We start from the raw sequence: 15,808 nt of genomic DNA, 5'->3' as shown, positions 1-15,808 counted from the left end.
CTGGTCAATGTCTCCGCGGAGGAATTGATTATAATTCATTTTAATGAACATCATCTTCTCCACATTTTCTGGATGTAACCTCGTACGCCGATTGCTGACAAGGTGAGCGGCGGCACTAAACACTCTTTCGGAGTACACACTTGTGGGAGGGCAACTTAGGTAGAATAAAGCCAGTTTGTGCAAGGGCCTCCAAATTGCCTCTTTTTCCTGCCAGTATAAGTACGGACTGTGTGACGTGCCTACTTGGATGCGGTCACTCATATAATCCTCCACCATTCTTTCAATGTTGAGAGAATCATATGCAGTGACAGTAGACGACATGTCCGTAATCGTTGTCAGGTCCTTCAGTCCGGACCAGATGTCAGCATCAGCAGTCGCTCCAGACTGCCCTGCATCACCGCCAGCGGGTGGGCTCGGAATTCTGAGCCTTTTCCTCGCACCCCCAGTTGCGGGAGAATGTGAAGGAGGAGATGTTGACAGGTCGCGTTCCGCTTGACTTGACAATTTTGTCACCAGCAGGTCTTTGCACCCCAGCAGACTTGTGTCTGCCGGAAAGAGAGATCCAAGGTAGGTTTTAAATCTAGGATCGAGCACGGTGGCCAAAATGTAGTGCTCTGATTTCAACAGATTGACCACCCGTGAATCCTTGTTAAGCGAATTAAGGGCTGCATCCACAAGTCCCACATGCCTAGCGGAATCGCTCCCTTTTAGCTCCTTCTTCAATGCCTCCAGCTTCTTCTGCAAAAGCCTGATGAGGGGAATGACCTGACTCAGGCTGGCAGTGTCTGAACTGACTTCACGTGTGGCAAGTTCAAAGGGCATCAGAACCTTGCACAACGTTGAAATCATTCTCCACTGCACTTGAGACAGGTGCATTCCACCTCCTATATCGTGCTCAGTTGTATAGGCTTGAATGGCCTTTTGCTGCTCCTCCAACCTCTGAAGCATATAGAGGGTTGAATTCCACCTCGTTACCACTTCTTGCTTCAGATGATGGCAGGGCAGGTTCAGTAGTTTTTGGTGGTGCTCCAGTCTTCTGTACGTGGTGCCTGTACGCCGAAAGTGTCCCGCAATTCTTCTGGCCACCGACAGCATCTCTTGCACGCCCCTGTCGTTTTTTAAAAAATTCTGCACCACCAAATTCAAGGTATGTGCAAAACATGGGACGTGCTGGAATTTGCCCATATTTAATGCACACACAATATTGCTGGCGTTGTCCGATGCCACAAATCCACAGGAGAGTCCAATTGGGGTAAGCCATTCTGCGATGATCTTCCTCAGTTGCCGTAAGAGGTTTTCAGCTGTGTGCGTATTCTGGAAAGCGGTGATACAAAGCGTAGCCTGCCTAGGAAAGAGTTGGCGTTTGCGAGATGCTGCTACTGGTGCCGCCGCTGCTGTTCTTGCGGCGGGAGTCCATACATCTACCCAGTGGGCTGTCACAGTCATATAGTCCTGACCCTGCCCTGCTCCACTTGTCCACATGTCCGTGGTTAAGTGGACATTGGGTACAGCTGCATTTTTTAGGACACTGGTGAGTCTTTTTCTGACGTCCGTGTACATTCTCGGTATCGCCTGCCTACAGAAGTGGAACCTAGATGGTATTTGGTAACGGGGGCACACTGCCTCAATAAATTGTCTAGTTCCCTGTGAACTAACGGCGGATACCGGACGCACGTCTAACACCAACATAGTTGTCAAGGACTCAGTTATCCGCTTTGCAACAGGATGACTGCTGTGATATTTCATCTTCCTCGCAAAGGACTGTTGGACAGTCAATTGCTTACTGGAAGTAGTACAAGTGGGCTTACGACTTCCCCTCTGGGATGACCATCGACTCCCAGCAGCAACAACAGCAGCGCCAGCAGCAGTAGGCGTTACACGCAAGGATGCATCGGAGGAATCCCAGGCAGGAGAGGACTCGTCAGAATTGCCAGTGACATGGCCTGCAGGACTATTGGCATTCCTGGGGAAGGAGGAAATTGACACTGAGGGAGTTGGTGGGGTGGTTTGCGTGAGCTTGGTTACAAGAGGAAGGGATTTACTGGTCAGTGGACTGCTTCCACTGTCGGCCCAAGTTTTTGAACTTGTCACTGACTTATTATGAATGCGCTGCAGGTGACGTATAAGGGAGGATGTTCCGAGGTGGTTAACGTCCTTACCCCTACTTATTACAGCTTGACAAAGGGAACACACGGCTTGACACCTGTTGTCCGCATTTCTGGTGAAATACTTCCACACCGAAGAGCTGATTTTTTTGGTATTTTCACCAGGCATGTCAACGGCCCTATTCCTCCCACGGACAACAGGTGTCTCCCCGGGTGCCTGACTTAAACAAACCACCTCACCATCAGAATCCTCCTGGTCAATTTCCTCCCCAGCGCCAGCAACACCCATATCCTCCTCATCCTGGTGTACTTCAACACTGACATCTTCAATCTGACTATCAGGAACTGGACTGCGGGTGCTCCTTCCAGCACTTGCAGGGGGCGTGCAAATGGTGGAAGGCGCATGCTCTTCACGTCCAGTGTTGGGAAGGTCAGGCATCGCAACCGACACAATTGGACTCTCCTTGTGGATTTGGGATTTCGAAGAACGCACAGTTCTTTGCGGTGCTACTGCTTTTGCCAGCTTGAGTCTTTTCATTTTTCTAGCGAGAGGCTGAGTGCCTCCATCCTCATGTGAAGCTGAACCACTAGCCATGAACATAGGCCAGGGCCTCAGCCGTTCCTTGCCACTCCGTGTGGTAAATGGCATATTGGCAAGTTTACGCTTCTCCTCCGACAATTTTATTTTAGGTTTTGGAGTCCTTTTTTTACTGATATTTGGTGTTTTGGATTTGACATGCTCTGTACTATGACATTGGGCATCGGCCTTGGCAGACGACGTTGCTGGCATTTCATCGTCTCGGCCATGACTAGTGGCAGCAGCTTCAGCACGAGGTGGAAGTGGATCTTGATCTTTCCCTAATTTTGGAACCTCAACATTTTTGTTCTCCATATTTTAATAGGCACAACTAAAAGGCACCTCAGGTAAACAATGGAGATGGATGGATACTAGTATACAATTATGGACGGACTGCCGAGTGCCGACACAGAGGTAGCTACAGCCGTGAACTACCGTACTGTACTGTGTCTGCTGCTAATATAGACTGGTTGATAAAGAGATGTAGTAGTATGTATGTATAAAGAAGAAAGAAAAAAAAAACACGGGTAGGTGGTATACAATTATGGACGGACTGCCGAGTGCCGACACAGAGGTAGCTACAGCCGTGAACTACCGTACTGTACTGTGTCTGCTGCTAATATAGACTGGTTGATAAAGAGATGTAGTAGTATGTATGTATAAAGAAGAAAGAAAAAAAAACCACGGGTAGGTGGTATACAATTATGGACGGACTGCCGAGTGCCGACACAGAGATAGCTACAGCCGTGAACTACCGTACTGTACTGTGTCTGCTGCTAATATAGACTGGTTGATAAAGAGATGTAGTAGTATGTATGTATAAAGAAGAAAGAAAAAAAAACCACGGGTAGGTGGTATACAATTATGGACGGACTGCCGAGTGCCGACACAGAGGTAGCTACAGCCGTGAACTACCGTACTGTACTGTGTCTGCTGCTAATATAGACTGGTTGATAAAGAGATGTAGTAGTATGTATGTATAAAGAAGAAAGAAAAAAAAACCACGGGTAGGTGGTATACAATTATGGACGGACTGCCGAGTGCCGACACAGAGGTAGCTACAGCCGTGAACTACCGTACTGTACTGTGTCTGCTGCTAATATAGACTGGTTGATAAAGAGATGTAGTAGTATGTATGTATAAAGAAGAAAGAAAAAAAAAACACGGGTAGGTGGTATACAATTATGGACGGACTGCCGAGTGCCGACACAGAGGTAGCTACAGCCGTGAACTACCGTACTGTGTCTGCTGCGACTGGATGATAAATAATGATATAAAAAATATATATATATCACTACTGCAGCCGGACAGGTATATATATTATATAATGACGGACCTGCTGGACACTGTCTGTCAGCAGAATGAGTTTTTTATAGAATAAAAAAAAAAACACCACACAAGTGAAGTCACACGACGAGTGTTTAACTTTTTCAGGCAATCACACAATATAGTATACTACTAACTATACTGGTGGTCAGTGTGGTCAGGTCACTGGTCAGTCACACTGGCAGTGGCACTCCTGCAGCAAAAGTGTGCACTGTTTAATTTTAATATAATATGTACTCCTGGCTCCTGCTATAACCTGTAACTGGCACTGCAGTGCTCCCCAGTCTCCCCCACAATTATAAGCTGTGTGAGCTGAGCACAGTCAGATATATATACATAGATGATGCAGCACACTGGGCTGAGCAGTGCACACAGATATGGTATGTGACTGAGTCACTGTGTGTATCGTTTTTTTCAGGCAGAGAACGGATATATTAAATAAAAACTGCACTGTCTGGTGGTCACTGTGGTCAGTCACTAGTAAACTCTAGAGATGAGCGCCTGAAATTTTTCGGGTTTTGTGTTTTGGTTTTGGGTTCGGTTCCGCGGCCGTGTTTTGGGTTCGACCGCGTTTTGGCAAAACCTCACCGAATTTTTTTTGTCGGATTCGGGTGTGTTTTGGATTCGGGTGTTTTTTTCAAAAAACCCTAAAAAACAGCTTAAATCATAGAATTTGGGGGTCATTTTGATCCCATATTATTATTAACCTCAAAAACCATAATTTCCACTCATTTTCAGTCTATTCTGAATACCTCACACCTCACAATATTATTTTTAGTCCTAAAATTTGCACCGAGGTCGCTGGATGACTAAGCTAAGCGACCCTAGTGGCCGACACAAACACCTGGCCCATCTAGGAGTGGCACTGCAGTGTCACGCAGGATGGCCCTTCCAAAAAACACTCCCCAAACAGCACATGACGCAAAGAAAAAAAGAGGTGCAATGAGGTAGCTGTGTGACTAAGCTCAGCGACCCAAGTGCCCGACACAAACACCTGGCCCATCTAGGAGTGGCACTGCAGTGTCACGCAGGATGTCCCTTCCAAAAAACCCTCCCCAAACAGCACATGACGCAAAGAAAAAAAGAGGCGCAATGAGGTAGCTGTGTGAGTAAGATTAGCGACCCTAGTGGCCGACACAAACACCGGGCCCATCTAGGAGTGGCACTGCAGTGTCACGCAGGATGTCCCTTCCAAAAAACCCTCCCCAAACAGCACATGACGCAAAGAAAAATAAAAGAAAAAAGAGGTGCAAGATGGAATTGTCCTTGGGCCCTCCCACCCACCCTTATGTTGTATAAACAGGACATGCACACTTTAACCAACCCATCATTTCAGTGACAGGGTCTGCCACACGACTGTGACTGATATGACGGGTTGGTTTGGACCCCCACCAAAAAAGAAGCAATTAATCTCTCCTTGCACAAACTGGCTCTACAGAGGCAAGATGTCCACCTCATCATCATCCTCCGATATATCACCGTGTACATCCCCCTCCTCACAGATTATCAATTCGTCCCCACTGGAATCCACCATCTCAGCTCCCTGTGTACTTTGTGGAGGCAATTGCTGCTGGTCAATGTCTCCGCGGAGGAATTGATTATAATTCATTTTAATGAACATCATCTTCTCCACATTTTCTGGATGTAACCTCGTACGCCGATTGCTGACAAGGTGAGCGGCGGCACTAAACACTCTTTCGGAGTACTCACTTGTGGGAGGGCAACTTAGGTAGAATAAAGCCAGTTTGTGCAAGGGCCTCCAAATTGCCTCTTTTTCCTGCCAGTATAAGTACGGACTGTGTGACGTGCCTACTTGGATGCGGTCACTCATATAATCCTCCACCATTCTTTCAATGTTGAGAGAATCATATGCAGTGACAGTAGACGACATGTCCGTAATCGTTGTCAGGTCCTTCAGTCCGGACCAGATGTCAGCATCAGCAGTCGCTCCAGACTGCCCTGCATCACCGCCAGCGGGTGGGCTCGGAATTCTGAGCCTTTTCCTCGCACCCCCAGTTGCGGGAGAATGTGAAGGAGGAGATGTTGACAGGTCGCGTTCCGCTTGACTTGACAATTTTGTCACCAGCAGGTCTTTGCACCCCAGCAGACTTGTGTCTGCCGGAAAGAGAGATCCAAGGTAGGTTTTAAATCTAGGATCGAGCACGGTGGCCAAAATGTAGTGCTCTGATTTCAACAGATTGACCACCCGTGAATCCTTGTTAAGCGAATTAAGGGCTGCATCCACAAGTCCCACATGCCTAGCGGAATCGCTCCCTTTTAGCTCCTTCTTCAATGCCTCCAGCTTCTTCTGCAAAAGCCTGATGAGGGGAATGACCTGACTCAGGCTGGCAGTGTCTGAACTGACTTCACGTGTGGCAAGTTCAAAGGGCATCAGAACCTTGCACAACGTTGAAATCATTCTCCACTGCACTTGAGACAGGTGCATTCCACCTCCTATATCGTGCTCAGTTGTATAGGCTTGAATGGCCTTTTGCTGCTCCTCCAACCTCTGAAGCATATAGAGGGTTGAATTCCACCTCGTTACCACTTCTTGCTTCAGATGATGGCAGGGCAGGTTCAGTAGTTTTTGGTGGTGCTCCAGTCTTCTGTACGTGGTGCCTGTACGCCGAAAGTGTCCCGCAATTCTTCTGGCCACCGACAGCATCTCTTGCACGCCCCTGTCGTTTTTTAAAAAATTCTGCACCACCAAATTCAAGGTATGTGCAAAACATGGGACGTGCTGGAATTTGCCCATATTTAATGCACACACAATATTGCTGGCGTTGTCCGATGCCACAAATCCACAGGAGAGTCCAATTGGGGTAAGCCATTCTGCGATGATCTTCCTCAGTTGCCGTAAGAGGTTTTCAGCTGTGTGCGTATTCTGGAAACCGGTGATACAAAGCGTAGCCTGCCTAGGAAAGAGTTGGCGTTTGCGAGATGCTGCTACTGGTGCCGCCGCTGCTGTTCTTGCGGCGGGAGTCCATACATCTACCCAGTGGGCTGTCACAGTCATATAGTCCTGACCCTGCCCTGCTCCACTTGTCCACATGTCCGTGGTTAAGTGGACATTGGGTACAGCTGCATTTTTTAGGACACTGGTGACTCTTTTTCTGAGGTCTGTGTAAATTTTCGGTATCGCCTGCCTAGAGAAATGGAACCTAGATGGTATTTGGTACCGGGGACACAGTACCTCCAACAAGTCTCTAGTTGGCTCTGCAGTAATGATGGATACCGGAACCACGGTTCTCACCACCCAGGATGCCAAGGCCTCAGTTATCCGCTTTGCAGTAGGATGACTGCTGTGATATTTCATCTTCCTCGCAAAGGACTGTTGGACAGTCAATTGCTTGGTGGAAGTAGTAAAAGTGGTCTTACGACTTCCCCTCTGGGATGACCATCGACTCCCAGCAGCAACAACAGCAGCGCCAGCAGCAGTAGGCGTTACACGCAAGGATGCATCGGAGGAATCCCAGGCAGGAGAGGAATCGTCAGAATTGCCAGTGACATGGCCTGCAGGACTATTGGCATTCCTGGGGAAGGAGGAAATTGACACTGAGGGAGTTGGTGGGGTGGTTTGCGTGAGCTTGGTTACAAGAGGAAGGGATTTACTGGTCAGTGGACTGCTTCCGCTGTCACCCAAAGTTTTTGAACTTGTCACTGACTTATTATGAATGCGCTGCAGGTGACGTATAAGGGAGGATGTTCCGAGGTGGTTAACGTCCTTACCCCTACTTATTACAGCTTGACAAAGGGAACACACGGCTTGACACCTGTTGTCCGCATTTCTGTTGAAATACCTCCACACCGAAGAGCTGATTTTTTTGGTATTTTCACCTGGCATGTCAACGGCCATATTCCTCCCACGGACAACAGGTGTCTCCCCGGGTGCCTGACTTAAACAAACCACCTCACCATCAGAATCCTCCTGGTCAATTTCCTCCCCAGCGCCAGCAACACCCATATCCTCCTCATCCTGGTGTACTTCAACACTGACATCTTCAATCTGACTATCAGGAACTGGACTGCGGGTGCTCCTTCCAGCACTTGCAGGGGGCGTGCAAATGGTGGAAGGCGCATGCTCTTCACGTCCAGTGTTGGGAAGGTCAGGCATCGCAACCGACACAATTGGACTCTCCTTGTGGATTTGGGATTTCGAAGAACGCACAGTTCTTTGCGGTGCTACTGCTTTTGCCAGCTTGAGTCTTTTCATTTTTCTAGCGAGAGGCTGAGTGCCTCCATCCTCATGTGAAGCTGAACCACTAGCCATGAACATAGGCCAGGGCCTCAGCCGTTCCTTGCCACTCCGTGTGGTAAATGGCATATTGGCAAGTTTACGCTTCTCCTCCGACAATTTTATTTTAGGTTTTGGAGTCCTTTTTTTACTGATATTTGGTGTTTTGGATTTGACATGCTCTGTACTATGACATTGGGCATCGGCCTTGGCAGACGACGTTGCTGGCATTTCATCGTCTCGGCCATGACTAGTGGCAGCAGCTTCAGCACGAGGTGGAAGTGGATCTTGATCTTTCCCTAATTTTGGAACCTCAACATTTTTGTTCTCCATATTTTAATAGGCACAACTAAAAGGCACCTCAGGTAAACAATGGAGATGGATGGATACTAGTATACAATTATGGACGGACTGCCGAGTGCCGACACAGAGGTAGCTATAGCCGTGAACTACCGTACTGTACTGTGTCTGCTGCTAATATAGACTGGTTGATAAAGAGATGTAGTAGTATGTATGTATAAAGAAGAAAGAAAAAAAAACCACGGGTAGGTGGTATACAATTATGGACGGACTGCCGAGTGCCGACACAGAGGTAGCTACAGCCGTGAACTACCGTACTGTACTGTGTCTGCTGCTAATATAGACTGGTTGATAAAGAGATGTAGTAGTATGTATGTATAAAGAAGAAAGAAAAAAAAACCACGGGTAGGTGGTATACAATTATGGACGGACTGCCGAGTGCCGACACAGAGGTAGCTACAGCCGTGAACTACCGTACTGTACTGTGTCTGCTGCTAATATAGACTGGTTGATAAAGAGATGTAGTAGTATGTATGTATAAAGAAGAAAGAAAAAAAAACCACGGGTAGGTGGTATACAATTATGGACGGACTGCCGAGTGCCGACACAGAGGTAGCTACAGCCGTGAACTACCGTACTGTACTGTGTCTGCTGCTAATATAGACTGGTTGATAAAGAGATGTAGTAGTATGTATGTATAAAGAAGAAAGAAAAAAAAACCACGGGTAGGTGGTATACAATTATGGACGGACTGCCGAGTGCCGACACAGAGGTAGCTACAGCCGTGAACTACCGTACTGTACTGTGTCTGCTGCTAATATAGACTGGTTGATAAAGAGATGTAGTAGTATGTATGTATAAAGAAGAAAGAAAAAAAAACCACGGGTAGGTGGTATACAATTATGGACGGACTGCCGAGTGCCGACACAGAGGTAGCTACAGCCGTGAACTACCGTACTGTGTCTGCTGCGACTGGATGATAAATAATGATATAAAAAATATATATATATCACTACTGCAGCCGGACAGGTATATATATTATATAATGACGGACCTGCTGGACACTGTCTGTCAGCAGAATGAGTTTTTTATAGAATAAAAAAAAAAACACCACACAAGTGAAGTCACACGACGAGTGTTTAACTTTTTCAGGCAATCACACACAATATAGTATACTACTAACTATACTGGTGGTCAGTGTGGTCAGGTCACTGGTCAGTCACACTGGCAGTGGCACTCCTGCAGCAAAAGTGTGCACTGTTTAATTTTAATATAATATGTACTCCTGGCTCCTGCTATAACCTATAACTGGCACTGCAGTGCTCCCCAGTCTCCCCCACAATTATAAGCTGTGTGAGCTGAGCACAGTCAGATATATATACATAGATGATGCAGCACACTGGGCTGAGCAGTGCACACAGATATGGTATGTGACTGAGTCACTGTGTGTATCGTTTTTTTCAGGCAGAGAACGGATATATTAAATAAAAACTGCACTGTCTGGTGGTCACTGTGGTCAGTCACTAGTAAACTCTGCACTCTCTACACTTCTACAGTACTCCTAAGCTCCAGTAAATCAGGTCAATCTCTCTCTCTCTCTCTCTCTTCTAATCTAACTGGTGGCACTGGTCACTGGTCACACTATCAGCAGCAAGTAGTACTCCTCCTATATGCTCCCCAAAATTTGTGTCTCTCTCTAGTACTCTAGTCACTCTAAACGGAGAGGACGCCAGCCACGTCCTCTCCCTATCAATCTCAATGCACGTGTGAAAATGGCGGCGAAGCGCGGCTCCTTATATAGAATCCGAGTCTCGCGATAGAATCCGAGCCTCGCGAGAATCCGACAGCGTCATGATGACGTTCGGGCGCGCTCGGGTTAACCGAGCAAGGCGGGAAGATCCGAGTCGCTCGGACCCGTGGAAAAAAACATGAAGTTCGTGCGGGTTCGGATTCAGAGAAACCGAACCCGCTCATCTCTAGTAAACTCTGCACTCTCTACACTTCTACAGTACTCCTAAGCTCCAGTAAATCAGGTCAATCTCTCTCTCTCTCTCTCTTCTAATCTAACTGGTGGCACTGGTCACTGGTCACACTATCAGCAGCAAGTAGTACTCCTCCTATATGCTCCCCAAAATTTGTGTCTCTCTCTAGTACTCTAGTCACTCTAAACGGAGAGGACGCCAGCCACGTCCTCTCCCTATCAATCTCAATGCACGTGTGAAAATGGCGGCGACGCGCGGCTCCTTATATAGAATCCGAGTCTCGCGATAGAATCCGAGCCTCGCGAGAATCCGACAGCGTCATGATGACGTTCGGGCGCGCTCGGGTTAACCGAGCAAGGCGGGAAGATCCGAGTCGCTCGGACCCGTGAAAAAAAACATGAAGTTCGTGCGGGTTCGGATTCAGAGAAACCGAACCCGCTCATCTCTATTATATAGTCACACTTACTCGCACCGTGAGGGGACTACCAGCTAATAGGAATGAGTCCAGAGGTACTGTAAGTGCATTATATAGTCACACTTACTTGCACCGTGTGGGGACTCCCAGCTAATAGGAACGAATCCAGAGGTACTGTAAGTGCATTATATAGTCACACTTACTCGCACCGCGAGGGGACTCCCAGCTAATAGGAACGAATCCAGAGGTACTGTAAGTGCATTATATAGTCACACTTACTTGCACCGCGAGGGGACTCCCAGCTAATAGGAACGAGTCCAGAGGTACTGTAAGTGCATTATATAGTCACACTTACTTGCACCGCGAGGGGACTCCCAGCTAATAGGAATGAGTCCAGAGGTACTGTAAGTGCATTATATAGTCACACTTACTCGCACCGTGAGGGGACTCCCAGCTAATAGGAACGAGTCCAGAGGTACTGTAAGTGCATTATATAGTCACACTTACTCGCACCGCGAGGGGACTCCCAGCTAATAGGAACGAGTCCAGAGGTACTGTAAGTGCATTATATAGTCACACTTACTTGCACCGCGAGGGGACTCCCAGCTAATGTGAATGGGTACAGAGGTACTGTAAGTGCATTATATAGTCACACTTACTCGCACCGCGAGGGGACTCCCAGCTAATAGGAACGAGTCCAGAGGTACTGTAAGTGCATTATATTGTCACACTTTCTTGCACCGCGAGGGGACTCCCAGCTAATAGGAACGAGTCCAGAGGTACTGTAAGTGCATTATATAGTCACACTTACTTGCACCGCGAGGGGACTCCCAGCTAATAGGAACGAATCCAGAGGTACTGTAAGTGCATTATATAGTCACACTTACTCGCACCAGGAAGGGACTCCCAGCTAATAGGAACGAATCCAGAGGTACTGTAAGTGCATTATATAGTCACACTTACTTGCACCGCGAGGGGACTCCCAGCTAATAGGAACGAGTCCAGAGGTACTGTAAGTGCATTATATAGTCACACTTACTTGCACCGCGAGGGGACTCCCAGCTAATAGGAATGAGTCCAGAGGTACTGTAAGTGCATTATATAGTCACACTTACTCGCACCGTGAGGGGACTCCCAGCTAATAGGAACGAGTCCAGAGGTACTGTAAGTGCATTATATAGTCACACTTACTCGCACCGCGAGGGGACTCCCAGCTAATAGGAACGAGTCCAGAGGTACTGTAAGTGCATTATATAGTCACACTTACTTGCACCGCGAGGGGACTCCCAGCTAATAGGAACGAGTCCAGAGGTACTGTAAGTGCATTATATAGTCACACGTACTTGCACCGCGAGGGGACTCCCAGCTAATAGGAATGAGTCCAGAGGTACTGTAAGTGCATTATATAGTCACACTTACTCGCACCGCGAGGGGACTCTCAGTTAATAGGAACGAGTCCAGAGGTACTGTAAGTGCATTATATAATCACACTTACTCGCACCGTGAGGGGACTCCCAGCTAATAGGAATGAGTCCAGAGGTACTGTAAGTGCATTATATAGTCACACTTACTCGTACCACAGGGTGATTCCCATTTAAATTTACTGTAAGTGCATTATATAGTCACACTTACTCGCACCGCGAGGGGACTCCCAGCTAATAGGAACGAATCCAGAGGTACTGTAAGTGCATTATATAGTCACACTTACTCGCACCGCGAGGGGACTCTCAGCTAATAGGAACGAATCCAGAGGTACTGTAAGTGCATTATATAGTCACACTTACTCGTACCACAGGGTGATTCCCAGCTAAAGTTACTGTAAGTGCATTATATAGTCACACTTACTCGCACCGCGAGGAGACTCCCAGCTAATAGGAACGAGCCCAGAGGTACTGTAAGTGCATTATATAGTCACACTTACTTGCACCGCGAGGGGACTCCCAGCTAATAGGAACGAGTCCAGAGGTACTGTAAGTGCATTATATAGTCACACTTACTTGCACCGCGAGGGGACTCCCAGCTAATAGGAATGAGTCCAGAGGTACTGTAAGTGCATTATATAGTCACACTTACTCGCACCGTGAGGGGACTCCCAGCTAATAGGAACGAGTCCAGAGGTACTGTAAGTGCATTATATAGTCACACTTACTCGCACCGTGAGGGGACTCCCAGCTAATAGGAATGAGTCCAGAGGTACTGTAAGTGCATTATATAGTCACACTTACTCGTACCACAGGGTGATTCCCAGCTAAAGTTACTGTAAGTGCATTATATAGTCACACTTACTCGCACCGCGAGGGGACTCCCAGCTAATAGGAACGAGTCCAGAGGTACTGTAAGTGCATTATATAGTCACACTTACTTGCACCGCGAGGCGACTCCCAGCTAATAGGAACGAGTCCAGAGGTACTGTAAGTGCATTATATAGTCACACTTACTTGCACCGCGAGGGGACTCCCAGCTAATAGGAATGAGTCCAGAGGTACTGTAAGTGCATTATATAGTCACACTTACTCGCACCGTGAGGGGACTCCCAGCTAATAGGAATGAGTCCAGAGGTACTGTAAGTGCATTATATAGTCACACTTACTCGTACCACAGGGTGATTCCCAGCTAAAGTTACTGTAAGTGCATTATATAGTCACACTTACTCGCACCGCGAGGAGACTCCCAGCTAATAGGAACGAGTCCAGAGGTACTGTAAGTGCATTATATAGTCACACTTACTTGCACCGCGAGGGGACTCCCAGCTAATAGGAATGAGTCCAGAGGTACTGTAAGTGCATTATATAGTCACACTTACTCCCACCGCGAGGGGACTCTCAGTTAATAGGAACGAGTCCAGAGGTACTGTAAGTGCATTATATAGTCACACTTACTCGCACCGCGAGGGGACTCTCAGTTAATAGGAACGAGTCCAGAGGTACTGTAAGTGCATTATATAGTCACACTTACTCGCACCGTGAGGGGACTCCCAGCTAATAGGAATGAGTCCAGAGGTACTGTAAGTGCATTATATAGTCACACTTACTCGTACCACAGGGTGATTCCCAGCTAAAGTTACTGTAAGTGCATTATATAGTCACACTTACTCGCACCGCAAGGGGACTCCCAGCTAATAGGAACGAGTCCAGAGGTACCGTAAGTGTATTATATAGTCACACTTACTCGCACCGTGAGGGGACTCCCAGCTAAAGTTACTGTAAGTGCATTATATAGTCACACTTACTCGCACCGCGAGGAGACTCCCAGCTAATAGGAACGAATCCAGAGGTACCATAAGTGCATTATATAGTCACACTTACTTGCACCACAGGGCGACTCCCAGCTATTAGGATTGAGTGCAGGGATACAGTAAGTGCATTATATAGTCACACTTACTCGCACCGTGAGGGGACTCCCAGCTAATAGGAATGAGTCCAGAGGTACTGTAAGTGCATTATATAGTCACACTTACTCGCACCGCGAGGGGACTCTCAGTTAATAGGAACGAGTCCAGAGGTACTGTAAGTGCATTATATAGTCACACTTACTCGCACCGCGAGGGGACTCTCAGTTAATAGGAACGAGTCCAGAGGTACTGTAAGTGCATTATATAGTCACACTTACTCGCACCGTGAGGGGACTCCCAGCTAATAGGAATGAGTCCAGAGGTACTGTAAGTGCATTATATAGTCACACTTACTCGTACCACAGGGTGATTCCCAGCTAGAGTTACTGTAAGTGCATTATATAGTCCCACTTACTCGCACCGCGAGGAGACTCCCAGCTAATAGGAACGAGTCCAGAGGTACTGTAAGTGCATTATATAGTCACACTTACTCGTACCACAGGGTGATTCCCAGCTAGAGTTACTGTAAGTGCATTATATAGTCACACTTACTCGCACCGCGAGGGGACTCCCAGCTAATAGGAACGAATCCAGAGGTACTGTAAGTGCATTATATAGTCACACTTACTCGTACCACAGGGTGATTCCCAGCTAAAGTTACTGTAAGTGCATTATATAGTTACACTTACTCGCACCGCGACGAGACTCCCAGCTAATAGGAACGAGTCCAGAGGTACTGTAAGTGCATTATACAGTCACACTTACTTGCACCGCGAGGGGACTCTCAGTTAATAGGAACGAGTCCAGAGGTACTGTAAGTGCATTATATAGTCACACTTACTCGCACCGTGAGGGGACTCCCAGCTAATAGGAATGAGTCCAGAGGTACTGTAAGTGCATTATATAGTCACACTTACTCGCACCGTGAGGGGACTCCCAGCTAATAGGAACGAATCCAGAGGTACTGTAAGTGCATTATATAGTCACACTTACTCGTACCACAGGGTGATTCCCAGCTAAAGTTACTGTAAGTGCATTATATAGTCACACTTACTCGCACCGCGAGGGGACTCTTAGCTAATAGGAACGAGTCCAGAGGTACTGTAAGTGCATTATATAGTCACACTTACTCGCACCGCGAGGGGACTCTTAGCTAATAGGAACGAGTCCAGAGGTACCGTAAGTGTATTATATAGTCACACTTACTCGCACCGCGAGGGGACTCTTAGCTAATAGGAACGAGTCCAGAGGTACCGTAAGTGTATTATATAGTCACACTTACTCGCACCGCGAGGGGACTCTTAGCTAATAGGAACGAGTCCAGAGGTACCATAAGTGCATTATATAGTCACACTTACTCCCAGCTAATAGAAGCGAGCCCAGAGTTACCTAACTACATTATATAGTCACAATTACTTGCACCACAGGGCGACTCCCAGCTATTAGGATTGAGTGCAGGGATACAGTACGTGCATTATATAGTCACACCTACTCGCACCACGAGGGGACTCCCAGCTAATAGGAACAAGCCACAAATT

General features: G+C 47.4%; 1 protein-coding gene across 1 annotated transcript in view; it reads left to right on the top strand.

The window, feature by feature from the left end:
- The window catches only part of LOC134932306 (guanylyl cyclase-activating protein 1-like), a 236,832-nt gene that overhangs the window by 119,725 nt on the left and 101,299 nt on the right, over positions 1 to 15,808 (top strand). The window lies entirely within an intron of this gene.

This window comes from Pseudophryne corroboree, chromosome 6 (assembly GCF_028390025.1).
Source record: "Pseudophryne corroboree isolate aPseCor3 chromosome 6, aPseCor3.hap2, whole genome shotgun sequence".
Taxonomy (NCBI): domain Eukaryota; kingdom Metazoa; phylum Chordata; class Amphibia; order Anura; family Myobatrachidae; genus Pseudophryne; species Pseudophryne corroboree.
This window is presented reverse-complemented; position numbering and strand designations above follow the sequence as displayed.